We start from the raw sequence: 12,602 nt of genomic DNA on the forward strand, positions 1-12,602 counted from the left end.
CTGTTGGTATTTTAATGAAAATGCTGGTAAATAAGTAAATAAAAAATCTAGCATTCCTAATGAAGAAACACCTTTTCCAACTAACATTCTCCCCAAGAAGATTTCTGGATGTCTCCAGGGTCTGAGCTTCCCTCAAGCAAGCACAAAGACTGCAGGCACTGAAGCTGCAGGGAGCTGAGACACAGATGATGCACTTGCTTTTCTGGTTCTGCAGCGCATTGTAAGCCTTGTTGCTTTCAGTCATTTATTAGAGGCTACACACATATAAAGAACTGGAATTCTGAATTTTTGTATTTAATTGCACCTGATGGATATTTCTTTCATATTTTGCACTTCTTTACCCATTTATGATTTTTGTTTCTACATCATTCTCTGATTATGTGGGCAAAATGTCATTTAATAATGTGCTGTGTGGAACAAATACTTCCTTTTATTTGTTTCAAACCCACTGTCTGAGGATTTCATTCAGTGCCTTTTGTGTTGTGACCCAGAAGTTGCATCTGGACCATTTTCTTTAATATCCGGGGGGGGGGGGGGGGGGGGGGGGGGGGGCTTTTAAGCAGTTATTAATCCTTTTCATCTCAAGATGGCTGAGTTTATTTATAAGGTCTTCATAGGTCTTTCCTAAAAGACCTTGACAGAAGTATTAATGGTATTTAGAAGTCCTGTATAAGCTGGATCACTTACATACGAAGGAGCTTGATGAAGCCTTCAGCAGATAGGGAAGAGGCGTGGCTTCCTTCCACAAAAGGTAGGTTGCTGCTTCCCCTTTAGTTCAGAATTATTCACGTACCAATTGATATCATATTCTTTAGGATATTTTTAAGTGGATTGCCCCAAATACAAATACCCTCTAGAGCCCTTTTCAAGATTTGGTACCTTCTGTTTGAATGGTAGATTTACACTTCAGTTAGTGGAACAGCTGTTTAGTATCTGACCTCTCTAGATACTTCTGGGTAAATACAACTGAGGCCAGCTGGTTTTATTATCCATTTTACTTATCTGAGCTTTTTGTTTCTTTTTCTTTTCTTCCAGCCACTGAATGTGAGGTACCTCTTCAGACCTGATTTTTGTACGAAAAATTATGGATATGAACGCCTGCAAGCTCTTTGGTAGTCAACACTGCAACAGAGAGTTGTGTTAGCCCCTCTTCTGTGCCCTTTGTTATGACCCTCCTACTCCTTGATCATCCCTTAGCTCTGCAGAACCTCCTAGTTCTTGTGCTATAAGGTTTTATTAGTAACTTTTACACTTGCCTTCAGCAAGTTGTTCTTTGAAAACTTTATATTTTTAAACCTAATTTGTCTGGGTTTATGATCTGTGTAAGTTCCCTTGTTTGCACACAACTTCCACTTTTTGAAAAATGCCTTTTGCCTTCAGCTAAGGCCTCTTCCTCTATTTAGCTCTGTCATCTTATTTATAGCCCTCTAAGAGTATTTTTTTTTTTTACAGGGAATAATAATTTATGCTGCATCTCTTAAGACAATGCTTTTAAGGAGGGCAAAATGTCAGCTTTCTAAAGACAGTTCTCTAGAAGAAAGGAGAGAATTTGGAAGCCTTTACTCAGGCAAGACTCTGCCTTCAGCTTCAAAGGCAACCTGAGCCTCTCATACTATATCCAGTACTGTGGCTGCTCAGATCCTACGAAAAACCAGCTCAGTATAAGCTCTATTCCCAGTTCAGGAAAGGGGCGTCGGTAGGAGGTTTGGTACGTGGTCCATCCAGTGAGGTGGCCAATGGAGAAGGATCGTGGTCCTGCAGCTCCCCACTGCTCCCCAGGTGTAGTCCCCTTCCTCTCCTGGCTGGCATCGCCAGTGACCCCTGCAGTGGGGGGGAGCACTGCACAAAAAGCAAAATAATCATAAAAGTGTGCATTTTGCTTTTGTTTCATGATTATTTATATCCTGCTTAACTTACAAACTTCAGATGCCAGGTGGTCACAGGACTAGCAGGGATCTGGGCCACTGAGTTCATTCCCTGACTTCTAGGCATCACAGTAAAACATAATCTTCATAAGTTTCTCAACTAGATTTAAAAAGTAATCATCCACAGTATTTTCCTCACTGGCTTGTTTCCTGTGATAGCAATCTATTTCATTAGAAGATTCTTTGGGATTTAATGTTATATTATTTTCTATCGGAAACACTCAACAATATTTACAGTATAATAGAAAGAAAGAAAGGCTTGGCATGAGTATTATTAAAGTACACTAGGATTTTTTCCTAATCTTCCAGGTGTCTAAAAATAAAGAAACTGCACAGAGCTACATGAAGTTTCTCAGCAAGCCTTACAGGTATAAAACCTGTTTTTCAAGTTACACTAGTTTTGCTACAAGGAGGGAAAAATTATACTAAATCAAAGAAATAGCGCTTTATGATAAAGAAAGGGAAGAGAAACGCTGCTGTAGCTCTAAGAGGGATGCTCCAGGTTTCTGTCAAGGCATGGCCACAGCAGAAAATATGTTGATGCCAACTGCTTCAAAACAGCTTTCCACTACTGAACATCACTAAGGTGATTGATTTGCTCCTTTGCAGAAAGGATTTTTCTCTCGGTGCCACAGTGGAAACATGCACATCCCTGAAGGACTTGTTGCCATACAGTAACCATGTCACTTATTGGCATCAGGTGATTCTTCCAGGCGTTTGTGCTGGGTCTAATTCAGAACAGGTGTCTGAAGTGCTCCACACCAAACACCACATGTGAAATCCCACCTGTACACAGCCGACACTGGCTGCATGAGGAAAGGTGAGCAGCATCCCATGCCACCTCAGAAGTGCTACCACTACATCAGCCTGAAGGGGTACACAGGTTGGATTTTCCCTCAGAAGACGTACAGATGGGCTAAAAAGATGTCAAGGCCTTAACGCAGTATTACCAAGCTAAGTCCAGGACTGTATCTTGGCACTAATATCTGTAGTGGTGTTACACGTGGTGCTTGGGTGTATTCTTCTTTCCTCATGTGTCCTCACACCAATGAAACACTGCAGGTGATCAGCACACTGAATTCCAGTTTCTGCCAGAAAGATGAGCTGCTGAAAATGTAAATCTATAGCATAAATACTAGCTTCATGGGAGAATAACTTCAGGTTCATTCTTCTGAAGAAACCTTTCTTAAACCACAGAAAATGAAAGACATCTGCCAGTTATTTCTATCATTAAGCTAAAGATAGTAGTCATAAGAGGGTTTTGATAAATCAAACCATCTACTCAAATAATAAAATAAATGACAAAGAGACTAATCATTAAAGGAGATATAGTAAATTATATGCTAAGAAAAATATTTTAGAAGGAGTATTGGCATGACTCCAGACTACAGCTCTTACACTTTAAGAGGACATTTGGAACAATCTAATCAAAACACAAGATCAACCAATTCTAAGCCATCACCTGAGTTATTAGGTTTTTTAAATTCCCATTGTGAATTGGATTACTATAATAACATGGCTTACATGGTCTTAAAATTAGATCCTAATTATTCTAGGTCACACCAGAAAAATAAAAAGTAAACCCAAGGGATTTTAGGCTCAGGAACACCAACTTCAATTTCAAAATGAAATAAAATTCTAACCCTGTGACTCCCTTTATTTTTTATCATAAATAAATATGATAAAAAGCTTGACATAGTTTGTAGTGTAAGCACTGGAAAACCCAGGTATGATACGCATCTTTAGCTGAATCTGTCTCGTTCTCAGGATATCAGGTATGAATGGAAAACCCCTGTGCTTGCTTCCTTGTCACGCGGCTGTGACTGGATCTAGGGAAATGGTTGAGATAGATACGGATTGGCTGTGGTGAGATTTTCAAAACAGTTTGAAGGGATTTCAGAGTAGATGGTCTAGAGTCCTTTTGGTACAATGTAAAAAAAATATCTTAAAAATCAATGCTAAACATTTCTAGATCTTTTAAGAAGCTTTCAAAGCCTGTTTGGTATAATATGGTCCTACACATCCAGCTGTAGGGAATGTGCTGGTGCCTTGACAGACGCTCAGATGCCAGGTGTTTCCACTGAAATGCAGTAATTAAGACAGAGAACTTGCAATACTCTTCAGAGGGCAACATTTTAAGAGGACAAATGCAAAGACTGCTGATTTCAGGCCCAGGTTGTATTATTTCAAGCTCCTGCATCACGGCACATCCCAGAGGCCAGGAGCCTGATGACAGGCCGGTGCAGCTGTGCCACCGCCTCTGCCGGGCCAACGGAACAAAGCTGCAGCCACGCAGGGTCACATATGGCCACATCCAGGTGCCACCCTTGTGCATTGTTTTCACACCTGAGTCAGGCTGACGGGAGGATGTCCTGTGTCACTTTGCTGGTGCAGTTTGAGGGACTGCAGCCAACACAGCAGGTGTACCGCGGGGAGCTGGGGCTAAAGCCAGCAAAGCTCCAGGTAAGAGCCGTGTCTTTCCCCGCTGTTTTTGGGTCACAGGGCACCGGGACCCGCTCTGGCCACCGCCACCAGTTTGCAGAGGGACAGCTCGGTGCCTCTGGGAGGGCCCCGGGACCCTCGGCGGGCAGAGCCCTCCACCCACGCCTGTTGCGGGGGGGGAGCCGGCCAGGGCCCCTCTCCCGGCTGCAGAGCGAGCTGGGGCGGGGTGGGGGCGAGCGGGGCCGCCCCACACTCGGTGTTTTGGGACGTGGCGCCCCCCGGCCGCCCCCGCCAGGCTCGACAGCGCCCGGGGTGCCCCTCTGCGGCCACCTCATGCGCCGGGGGAGGCCGCGCCCCCCTGCGCCGCTCGCTGCCGGGACGGGCGGCGGGGACGGGCGCGCCGGCCGGGGGGCGGCGCGGCTCGGCTCAGGGCGGGCGCGGCAGCCCGTCGCCTCCGGGCTCGGCCGCGGCTGCCGGCGGAGGGAGGGCTGAGGGCAGGGCCCCGCCGGCCGCGGGAGCGGCACCTCCGGCCCGGGTGAGGGCGGCGGGCGCGGGGCGAGTTGGGCGGGGGAGCGGCGCGGCGGCCCCGGCCGGGCGGGCGGCCCGGGGGGGTGTCGGCGGCGGACACAGCGGCGGGAGCGCGGGAGGGGCCGCCCGCCCTGCGCCCGCCAGCGGTGCGGTCCCGCCGGCCGAGCCCTGCGGAGCGGCGTGTCCAGGTAACGTGCGCGTCCCCCCCGGCCGCCGGCGCAGCGACCCCGGCCCCGCGGCGGCCGCCCGCCCTGGGCACCCCGCTGGCGGCCCGGCACCGCGGGGCTTGGGGAAGGGGCACGGGCAGCCCCGGTGCCCCGAGAGGGAGAGCAGAGAGCCAGTGGCTGCGGGGGGTGCGCCGGGGAGCGTGAGGTCCGGTGCCCGGCCGTGTCCCGAGCGCTTCGGTGGTCGCGGATAAGTCACGGGTGCGCCGGGGGTGGTGCGTGCCCGAGGTGCCTCCGTGCGGCCGGAGCGACCGGCTGGGGTGCGTGTCCTCGTTGGGGGCATCCTTAGGGAGCGCCCGGGAAGCGGGAGCGGGTGCCCCGAGCAGGTGCCTCTCGGCACGCAGGGAACTGGAACGACTTTTCCTCCGGCAGAAACGCCACCAGAAGCGCTCCAGGTGCAGTTTTTATCTACGTCTCCCTTCTGAAATTATGTTTGTATGGTCAGATCAATCCGTAGTAAGAACGTGAAGGCTACAGAGTAAAAACATCGGCTTTATTTACATAGTGACACTGCTTAGTTGTTTAACGTAACTAATACGTTTACGTTAATACATTTCTGAAAAATAACCCTTGTACATCGGGACCGTAATTAAAGTTGTACGGACAAGAGAATGAACAACTAACCTGCAGTTTGTTGATGCAAAGGCTGTTTCTATAAAATCAAATACATCACTGGTTGCAAGGACTGTCCTTGTACTTCGATCACTCACGAGGCAGGAATTTTTCTTTCTGATTGCAACAAAACGTTGGCAGTAAGAGAATTGTTTCATAATTCAGTTATGAATGATGCTCCTCTGCATTTGTTAAAAGTTATTTGTGGACTGAAGAGCAGACAAGTGCTTCGCGTGAAGGAAGAAGTAAAAGAGTACCAAAAATATTTCCGAAGCAGTAGATAAAATGAGCTTCAGTGTGCTGTTTGTCTTGTTGGTACAGATGCACTCAGTTCTTAAAGGTTTGAATTTTGGAAAGTAATGAGCGTTCTGTCATTCCAAGAAAATCCTAGCTTTCTTTGGGAGTATTGTGGTTAGTATTGATAAATGTGAAAATGCATAGGGCGTGTTGAGTTACCCCATATAACTTCATTACCTTTTGTAGCTAGAAAGAAGTTTGGATTAAATACTTGATCAGAACAGAGACCTTGAAGCTGAAGGAAAGAGCATGACACTTTGTTTACCTTTCCTCACTGAAGAAGTCAAGGGAATGAGAATGGTCTGGTTTTTTTCTTGCTTCAGTTGTTAATATTCCCTTTGAAATTATGAACTTCAGTGTTTGTGCTATGATGTGTATGAAATGTTAGTAGTAGAAATGTAGTGGATAAAAAATACTTATATGGAAGTTAGATGAATTGAAGCGTCACTAGAAATACCCAAATAACTTCTAAAGGCAATCACTTTATTGGACTAGTAGAGTGAAATTTTAGTTCTGTAGATTGGTTTTGAAATACACCCTGTTGGAACAGAGACCAGTCGACTTTATTTTTTGTCTTATAACAAATCTAAGCAAAGCAGCATAACATAGATCAGTATGCTGTAAAAATATACATGACCTTCAAAATCTTGACAAATTTAAAAGATATTGATGCAAATCATGAAATGCAGAGAGAGAGAGAAACTCAGCCAGGTCACATTTTTAATCTGTCTGGAAGTGCAAAATTGTTCCCTTGTGGCCATTTATTGATATGCCCTGTTCAAACTGTGTTTTCTGTTAGTGTGACAAGTGTTTTTAATGAATCATTTGGAATGTTCCTGCTTCCTTCGATTTCTAACACCTGGGATGAATCTGTGAAGAATCATACGTGTAGTTTTCTCCATCAGCTAAAGATCACTATTGTGAGAGACTGTACGTGGGACTTCACTGATTTTTCTGGTGAAGTTGCTCCAGGAGCTTGCTCACTTCTCTGGGCATGGATCCCTCTTGGCTGGTTTTGGGGAAAAAGCAAGGGAAATTTCCGTGTGGTCTCCATATCTTGATGCCCAGAGAGCCTCCATTTACTGCGTCTCCCTAGCATGCTCCTTATTCCCTCAAACAGTTTTGTGAGCAGTGAAACAATGCAGGATTTCCGGTGGATGGCTTGATTTGTGCCACTCTGTGGCATCCAGGTCGGCTACTCAGACTTATGGGATAACCACCAGCACTGAAAGGGAAGAATTACAAAAGTAAATCTAAGCAATCTTTTCTGGCAGAAGTATTTGGACAGTAAAACATCAGCATTAGAATGGTTTAAGAGTATGGCTTTGCAGAAATCCTAGAAAGTCAGAAATGGTGATCTGATATGAAAACCTTCCAAATCTGGCTTTCCTCACATGAAATAATGTGTTCTGCACTTGACTTAATAATTCTGGTTTTAGAAAATTTTCCTATTTGAGATTTCTGTTTGTTATTTCTTCCCTTTGGTCCTGACTATATTCTTTTCAACCTGGTTTCCTAAGGAGATGAAGCTAAAATAATAATAATGCTGTTTGACTGATAGCTCCCCTCATTGCCCCAGAGTAATTTTTTACCCCGGGGCATCAATTTCAACTGATATAAATAGAAGAGTAGAGATTTCAAAGTGATGAAATTCTTACAAACCTCAAGACTGCTGGTGACCAGGGAGATGAGAGAGATGAGGTTGATGCCCCCACTGAAGGAAGAGTTGTAGCAAGCATTCAGCTTATTAGACATCAGAAAATTCATCTGGTGATCCATAGGATTCTGAGCTTCATAGCGTCTGCTACTACTCAAGGGTTGGTGATTATATTTTTCAATTTCTTTGCTCCTTGGGAGTGCAGTCTTGGGAAGTTTTGATCATGCTTTTTCTTCTCCAAATAAGCTCTGTTTGTCTGAGATGTTTCTGTATATGAGATACATATAAACACTGTTCCTCAACTTCAAAAACTAACTTTTTGTTCCTAGCCCATAATTTAACACTTCTAGGTACAGGGTTGATAGTCGATGGTGCAGTAATTTTCTTTTGTCATCTTGGCTCAGTGCAAACACTCAGTTACTGTCGTCACAATAAAAACTACTTCCTTCCACAGTCAGTTTCTCTGAATTGCTTACAAGTTTTGGATGAGACTTTAGTTTGCTTCCTGCTGCCACTACTGTTTCTTCTGGTTATGGCTGCAGTCGAATGTCCTCTTCTGCTTTCTCCGCACAGCGGGATGCTCTAACACTGTCCCCATGTCATTACAGGAGAAGGATAATGGAAGAGAAACATGAAAAGGTATTGTGAGTTTATCTAGCAAGACCTTTATAAATACGCACTGCTTTTATTGTCTTCTAAGTGGTGGTTATTGTTCTGATTATTTGTTCTGTTACATAACTAAAGGTAAGAGCTATATTTATGTGTAATTGCACATTTTCTCCTTGTCTTTCCAGCACTAATACCATCACAATACTTGTCATTCTTCTCTCTTTCATTACCTCCCTATAAAATTGCTGCGGGTGGGGTTTTTTTGGTTTTGGTGGTTTGGGGTGTGTGTGTGTTTCCATTTTGTTTTGTAGGAATAGTGTAGTACCTTGATTTGCTAGGGTTTTTTCCTATTGCAGAAATCCTATCAGCTGGACTTGCTCTCTGGGCATGAATGTACATATATAAATGGAAGCAATTTAATAAAGTGTTTAGTAGATAACATTTATTTATTTTAAAATATTTGTTTGCATTCAAGTTGCACGAAGCTTTCCTTTGCGTCTTTTAGAAATCGTTTATATATTGTTAAAGCCTGCATTCCCCACTAAAGACAGAACACTGTGCTTGTATAGCAATTACATTTGACTTTTTTCTCCTGGTTTACATTAGCAAGAGGAGGAATGAGGCGCACAAGAGCATCTTTTTCACTGGGAACAAGCCCATATGCTCATGTAAGATCTTGCCTTGCCTCACCTTCTTGCATTTCAGTGGAGCCAAACATCCTTCCTTCCCTGCCACAAGGACCTGGCCCCTCCTGGCAGTCCCGCTCTCCACACCCGGCGGAGCTGCCACCAGCCAGGCTGGGCTGTGTGCCTCCCAGCTGGTTTAAGAGTCAACTCCCACAGCAGTTTCTCACCCCCCACCCCTCACCAGCAGTTGCAACACTCCCAGAAACGCAGAGTGCAGAAGCATACGTAGGTGCTACCCAGTCTGTTTCAGTTAAGATGCATTCAAGGGATCATTAAATCCTTCCAGGAGAAGTCTTTAACTTGTACCACTGTGACAGATTGGGTAGGTGTGCAAACCCATACTCTTACCTTGGCAGGCTGGAGAAGGGCAGTGACATCCTGCAGAGAGTAGGGTGGCCCCTGCCCAGAGGCCAGGGGGATGGGCTGGGGTGGGAAAGCCACCAGCTGGGCTGAGAGCAGGAGCCCCCCTTAACATGGTTCTGCTGCGGCCAAGGCAGCACATCTGACTACAGCCTAAAGAAACAGGATCAGTGAAGGGAGATGATGATTTTACCAGCTGGGTCAGGTTTGCACTGCCCATGGGAAGATGTGTGCCTTGAGCAGCCTTTGAGTGTGGAGGTGTGTCAGGTGCGAGGTGTTCAGCTAGCTTGCCAAAGCACAGTAAGCGCTGAATATATGCAGCAGAAAGTTTTCTGCGTGTGCTTGCCTGGTAAGTGGCACACACCTTTCTGTGCAGACCCCAGACGGGGGGGAAGTTCAGTGCTAGGTTGTGTTGCAAGGACACAGCTCTTAATTAAAAACCTTCCATTCTCTGTGGTTTCCTTAAGATCCCAGAGAAACAACTGCAGATCAGAGAGCACTTCTTACCTTTTTCTTCCTTAATCCAGATCAGTCAGTTTTTGCTGCATACGTAATGATAGCAGCACATTACTTGCCTCTTCGTTAGCTTTCCCTGTCCTGTCCACATACTGCATCTGACAGGGGAGGGTGAAGTGGTTTGTAGTGCACAGTACTGTTTATGTTTGCAGGTCTAAACACCTGCTGATGCAGAACAGGGGAATAATTTATGCTGCTTTCCAGCCTTTGTGGGCAAATGGGCAGCCTTTTCTTTTAGCCTTTTTCTATTACCGTTGAAACTGTTTTACAAACTTCTGTAGGAAACTCCTAAGTTTGTCCATAAGCTCCTGAGTAACCTGTAACTGTGTTTCGTAATGCAGCTGCAGAGTTGTTAAAATGCCCTTGGAAGATGTACTGCATTCATCACCTCTTGGGTAGGTACAGCTTCCTCCTCTGCAATGAAAATCCCTTCTTTAGAGTCAGCCATGGTTTGGATTGACATCCTGCAACTCCGTTTGTGGAAAGAGAAGCAGGCAGGTCAATAAAAACAAATATTAAAGCGAACATCACTGGAGTACACAAGCTGTTTTTACAAGACTAATGCCTTCACATCTCTGGGTTTGGTCCTTGTGGTTATTATCCCTGATAGAGCAGGCTGACTTGTTGAAGAGTAATGTCACTAGGATACTCTTAACAGTATTTTGAGTTAGTTGTGAATAAAAAACGGTTAGCAGTACCTGTGTGATAAGCCTTAAAAGAAAAGCAACCATCAAAAGTGAATATGAGGAGAATAAGGGAGGAAGGATGTTTCAGTTTGTGTCCCCAGAGCTTTTAATAGTGCTACTTCTTTATACTTTCAGGGTGGTACTGCATTAAAGTGTGAACATTTTTCCCCATGATGTAACATTCTGATAAGGAAACATCTTGGAGTTATCCTATATCCTAGGGAGTGTTTATGTGGAAGCTCTGCGGCTGTGTGTATATTTGTGTATGCTACAGAAAATACCTGGAAGTATGGTATTTCGTGATCTCTGTATGATGTCTAGTGACTGAGGCTGAGATATCGGGCAGACATTAAGAAAATGCACGCAACTATGTGCTCTGTCTGGATAAAGTATTCGCTTTTGCTGAGGCTTGACACCTCCTTTAAATTCTGTTTTGCCTAGTTTTGAATCTTGTATCATTTGTATCCTCTAGCTGAGCACTTCACCCATCGATATTTGTAATTTCATTACAAGTATCTTGCTTTTCTTCAGACAGAAGCAGAATTGTTGGCAGCTGTTATATATTTCATACTAAGTAATGAAAGTGCTCTGTGACATATTGCTGTGTTATGCCAAAGAGATTATCATTAAGGTAAGTCTACGCCCTCCCTCTGCCTCATAAAAAGTAGCTTTAATTCTTGGGCAATATGTGGTATGCTTTGTTCATAAGGAATTAGTATCTACAAAGGTGGATTTTATAGTCCTTAATTAAAAGAGTTTCCATTAAATAGCGTTGGCAAGTTTTGTCCTGTAGGTATTTATATGGAGACCTTGGCAGGTCTCTTCTGTCTGTTGTGAACAGGGTTTGGTTAGATAGGAGGACTAAAGGAAGCAGAAGGCAGGAAGACAATGTCTAAAGCTTCTGTCTTTGAGTGGACAAGCAGTTCTGTAAATAATATTTGAAATGTAACCAGAATTTCCCCCTCGGTACCAAGCAGAAGGATGCGGTTTGCCTAATACCTGAGGTATACATGTTTCTTGGGGCTTAGCCAGTTGTGAATAGCGTTGTTAGCCTTGGCAGATGATATAACAAGGTGTTGAGTGATCATACAGCACTTCATCTTAATTTAAATCCAGGATATAGCGGTAGTGCTGGAGCTTTTCTGCTGCTGTATGAATAAAAATTTGGAGGCTTGGCTTTATAGACTGTCCTGCAAAAAGGGCAAGCCGCCCTGGATCTGAGGAGCCAAGCAGCACTTTGCATTTCTGTGGCCGCTTCTTCCAGAGCGTGAATGGGGTGCTCTTACAAAGATAATTTGTAATTGGAAGACTAGACACTGGTCTAGCTGTAATCCTGCCTGCAGCCAGAGCCACGCTTGGACGCGGGAACGTGGCTCTACTGCTGACGCCAGGAGTCAGATGATGCTGTGGAGCTGCCAAGGGCTGTCAGTGTGACTCACCTTACTGTTCCCCTGTAAAACAGGGTGCACCTTCCTTTGGGGAAGGAGCCATTTCCTAGAGTATCAAAGGCACGATGGTCATGGCTGGAGCAGTTGCCCTGTGAGGAGAGGCTGAGGAATGGGGCTGGCTCAGCCCTGGGGAGAGACAGCTCCAGAGGGGCTGTCCACACCTCCCCACCCCCCCCACCCCCCACCCCGTACCTGTGTAGCTGCAGGGAGGTGGTCAAGAAGAGGGAGCCAGAGACAAGGGGCGTCAGTTGGACCAAGCAGAAGAGGCTCAGATGGTGTGCAAGGAAGAGGCTTTCCCCTGGGCCCAGTGAGGCAGAGGCCAGGCTGCCCGGGGAGGCTGTGCTGGCTGCATCCTTGGGGAGTTTCCATCCCTGAGGGGGCACAGCCCTGAGCAGCCCCATCTGACCTTGGCACTGAGCTGCTGCAGCAGGGCCAGACCAGGACCTCCTGAGGTCCCATCCAGCCTGAGCTGTCTGTGACCCTATCATTCCAAGTTCAAAGCTGAGCCTCTGAAAAGCACTGCAAAGTCCTTGCTACCATCTATGCATGAAAAATATACAAGGGAAGGGAGACCCTTATTTCCCAGACTGGAAGAAGGCCAGTGACGGTACC

At 45.5% G+C, this 12,602-nt stretch overlaps 1 protein-coding gene across 8 annotated transcripts in view; it reads left to right on the top strand.

Moving 5' to 3' along the window:
* Positions 1-4,253: 4,253 nt before the first annotated feature.
* The window catches only part of PKIB (cAMP-dependent protein kinase inhibitor beta), a 56,048-nt gene continuing 47,699 nt past the window's right edge, over positions 4,254-12,602 (top strand). For 2 of the 8 annotated variants that reach the window (XM_055810205.1, XM_055810209.1), the window contains exon 1: positions 4,754-4,902. The gene's annotated coding sequence lies outside the window, so the exon portion shown is untranslated. Of the gene's footprint in view, positions 4,389-4,743; positions 4,903-4,936; positions 5,084-8,293; positions 8,325-10,224; positions 10,252-11,073; positions 11,174-12,602 lie in introns of those variants that run through there. The other 6 variants (XM_055810207.1, XM_055810210.1, XM_055810204.1 and 3 more) reach the window with 6 other exon arrangements.

The sequence above is a fragment of the Falco peregrinus genome, chromosome 7 (assembly GCF_023634155.1).
Source record: "Falco peregrinus isolate bFalPer1 chromosome 7, bFalPer1.pri, whole genome shotgun sequence".
NCBI lineage: Eukaryota > Metazoa > Chordata > Aves > Falconiformes > Falconidae > Falco > Falco peregrinus.